Source organism: Macrotis lagotis, chromosome X, assembly GCF_037893015.1.
Source record: "Macrotis lagotis isolate mMagLag1 chromosome X, bilby.v1.9.chrom.fasta, whole genome shotgun sequence".
Classification (NCBI taxonomy): domain Eukaryota; kingdom Metazoa; phylum Chordata; class Mammalia; order Peramelemorphia; family Peramelidae; genus Macrotis; species Macrotis lagotis.
In genome coordinates, this window is record NC_133666.1 from 96,219,882 (window position 1) to 96,223,920 (window position 4,039).

The 4,039-nt window shown below is 36.3% G+C and overlaps 1 protein-coding gene across 3 annotated transcripts in view; it reads left to right on the forward strand.

The window, feature by feature from the left end:
• The window catches only part of KIAA1958 (KIAA1958 ortholog), a 250,101-nt gene that overhangs the window by 86,251 nt on the left and 159,811 nt on the right, over positions 1-4,039 (forward strand). The gene's annotated exons all lie outside the window — the stretch shown is intronic.

The window sequence follows — 4,039 nt, forward strand, 5'->3', positions numbered from 1 at the left end:
AGGTTTTTAGATGATTTTTGGGGGGATTCTGCAGGGAGTGAGAGGTTTGTTTCTTCCTTACCAATGCTAATTCCTTCCATTTCTTTTTCTTCTCTTCTTTTTCTTGCTGAAGCTAACATTTCTAATACAGTATTGAATAGTAGTGGTGATAATGGGCATTCTTGCTTCACCCTGATCTTATTGGGGAATGCCTCTAGCCTATCCCCATGGCATGTACTACTTGTTGATGGGTTCAGATAGATACTGCTAATTATCCTAAGGAACAATTCATTTATTCCTACAATCTCTAGTGTTTTCATTAGGAATAGGTGCTGTATTTTGTCAGAAGCTTTTTCAGCAGCTATTGATATAATTATGTGATTTCTGATAGGTTTATTATTGATATAATTAATTATACTAACAGTTTTCCTAATATTAAATCAGTCCTGCATTCCTGGGATAAATCCTACTTGATCATAATGTATTATCCTAGTGATAACTTGTTGTAATCGTTTTGCTAATATTTTATTTAAGATTTTTGCATCTATATTCATCAGGGAGATATAATTTTCTTTCTCCATTTTAACACTTCCTGGTTTAGGTATCAGCACCACATTGGTGTCATAGAAAGAATTAGGCAGAGTTCCATCTTCACCTATTTTTCCAAAGAGTTTATATACAATTGGAACCAATTGTTCCTTAAATGTTTGATAGAATTCACTTGTGAATTCACCTGTCCCTGGAGATTTTTTCTTAGGGAGTTCAATAGTGGCTTGTTGAATTTCTTTTTCTGAGATAGGGTTTAGGTATTTAATCTCTTCTTCATTTAACCAGGGCAACTTATATTTTTGTAAATATTCATCCATTTCACTTAAATTATCAGATTTATTGGCATAGAGTTGGGCAAAATAATTCTGAATTATTACTTTAATTTCTTCCTCATTGGTGGTGAGTTCACCCTTTTCATTTATGATACTAGCAATTTGCTTTTCTTCTTTTTTTAATCAAATTGACCAGAGGTCTATTGATTTTATTGGCTTTTTCATAAAACCAACTCTTGGTTTATTTATTAGTTCAATAGATTTCTTGCTTTCTATTATATTAATTTCTTCTTTAATTTTTAGAATTTCTAATTTGGTATTTAATTGAAGGGTTTTAATTTGTTCTTTCTCTAATTTTTTAAAATTTCCTATTTACTTCATTTATTTCCTCTTTCTCTAATTTATACATGTAAGCATTTAAAGATATAATATATATTTATATTATAAAGCCACCTTGAGTGTATCCAATAGGTTTTGCTATGTTGTTTCATTATTGTCATTATCTAGGATGAAATAATTAATCTATAATTTGTTGCTTGGTCCACTCATTCTTTAAAATGAGGTTATTTAGTTTCCAGTTAGTTCTGGTTTTATATCTCCTTGGCCCAATATTGCATGTGATTTTTATTGCTTTATGATCTGAGAAAGATGTATTCACTTTTTCTAACTTTCTGCATTTGATCATTAGGTTTTTATGCCCAGTACATTGTCCATTTTTGTATAAGTTCCATATACTGCATAAAAAGTATATTCCTTTCTATCCCCATTCAGTTTCCTCTATAATTCTATCATATCTAGGTTTTCTAACAATCTGTTTACCTCCTTAACTTCTTTCTTGTTTATTTTATGATTAGAGTTATCTAAATCTGAAAGTGGGAGGTTGAGGTCTCCCACTAGTAGAGTTTTGCTGTCTATGTCTTCCTGTGGCTCTTTCAACTTCTACTCTAAGAATTTGGATGCTATTCCATTGGGTGCATACATATTTAGTATTGAAATTACTTTATTTTCTGTCCTCCTCTTAGGAGGATGTAGTTTCTGTCCTTATCTCTTTTAATGCTATTTTTGCAGCTGCTTTGTCTGAGATAAGGATTGTTACTCCTGCTTTTTTCACTTCATCTGAAGCAAAATATATTTTGCTCTAACTTTTTACTTTTACTCTATATGTATCACTGTTTTAAATGACTTTCTTGTAAATAGCATATTGTAGGATTCTGGTTTTTAGTCCATTCTGCTATTCCCTTACATTTTAAGGGAGAGTTCATCCCATTCCCACTCAAAATTATAATTACTAACTCTTTATTGCCCTCCATACTGTTTTCCCTGTTTTATTTTCCCCCTTTTTTCCCCTTTATCCATATTCCCCAGTATTTTGTTTCTGAATACCACCACTTTCAGTGTTTACCCTCTTAATCAACACCCTCCCCTTTCTTTCCCCTTTTCCTTTTCCCCTTCTTCCTAACCTTTCTTTTGTTAGTTCCCCTTTTCCCCTCCCCCTCCCTGTTCACCCCTACCATTTTCCCCTTTTAATACTTGAAAGGTAAGATAAGTTTCTTAACTGAGTGTATATAAGTTAACTTTAAGACAAGTCTGATGAGATGCAGATTTAGGTGGTTCTCACAGCCTTCCTTCTTCCCCTCTGTTATGGTAGGTCTTTTGTACCTTTTAATGTAATTAGATTTATCCCATTCAGTCTCTTCCTTCCTCTCATCTGATAGTGGATTCTTGGCTGCATTCCATGCTGCCTTGCTCTTCAGAGTATTTCATTCCAGGCCCTTCAATCCATTTATGTTGATGCAGCCAGGTCCTCCTGGGTAACCCTTACTGTGGCTCCTTGGTATTTAAATTGTTTCTTTCTGGCTGCTTGCAGGATTTTCTCTTTTATCTGATAGTTCTGGAATTTGGCCACAATATTCCTTGGTGTTTTCATTTTAGGATCTCTTTCCAGAGGGGTTCAATATATTCTTTCTTTCCTAATTTATTTATTTATTTATTTATTTATTTATTTATTTATTTATTTATTCTTATTTTGCACAAGTAATGTTTTTTTATACATTGCTAAAATATTCTTGTTTAAGAGTAAACATAAAATCCCCTTCCCCCAAGAAAATATGGACCCACATAAGCAATAAAGGGGAGAGAAAATATTAAAATTAAAATAATAATAATAATCATAGTAGTAGTAGATATGGCCAGGTGGCGCAGTGGATGGAGCACCAGCCCTGGAGCCAGGAGCACCTGAGCCCAAATCCGGTCCCCATACACCCAACAGTCACCCAGCTGTGTGACCCCATGCAAGCTACCCCAACCCCATTGTCCTACAAAAACCAAAAAAAAAAAAAAACCAAAACCAAGACCCAAAATAAAATAAAATAGTAATAATAATAGTAGGGGTGGCTGGGTGGCAGACAGATCACTGGCCCTTGAGCCAGGAGCACCCAGGTCCAAATCCGGCCTCAGACACCCAACAATCACCCAGCTGTGCGTCCCCAGGCAGTCTACCCAATCCCATTTGCCCTGCAACACCCCTCAGAAAATAATAATAAAAATAATAAAAAATGTGCTTCAGTCTGTCTTTCAACACTACCAGCTCTGTCACAGGTGGATCACATTCTTTAGGACAAGTCCATCACAAAAGATGCTTCCATATTTTTCCACCGTATGCCATTGCTGATCGCAACTCCCTCCTTTCGTATTTCTCCACTACCATGTACTATATTTTCTCTCTCATTTCACTCTGACTCTGCTATAGGGTAGTTGAGTGGTGCAGCAGACAGATCCCCAGCCCTGGGGCCAAGAGGCCCCGAACCCACATATCACCCCATTACCCAGCATCCACCCGGCCCTGTGGTCCCGGACAGGCCATCCAATCCCAGCCCCTTGCAAGAAGTAAAAAAGAAAATGTGTTATATCTGACCACTCTCCCCCCATGGTCCATCCTCTCCTCCATCACTCACATCCCCCCCTTCCCCCTGTCCCCCCTTCTCTCCTTCTTACTACAGGTGTCGATACCTCATTGAGTATATATGCTGTTTCCTCTGCTAGCCACCTCTGATGAAGGCAAAGATTCCCTCATTCCCCCTTGTCTTCCCCCCTTCCATATCAATGCAATAGCTCATTGTAATAAAGAAAAATCTTATTATGTGAAATATTTTAGCCTATTCCTCCTTTCCTTTTTCTTTCTCCCATTACATTTCCCTTTTATCTATTGACTCCATTTTTATACCACAGTATGTCTTCAA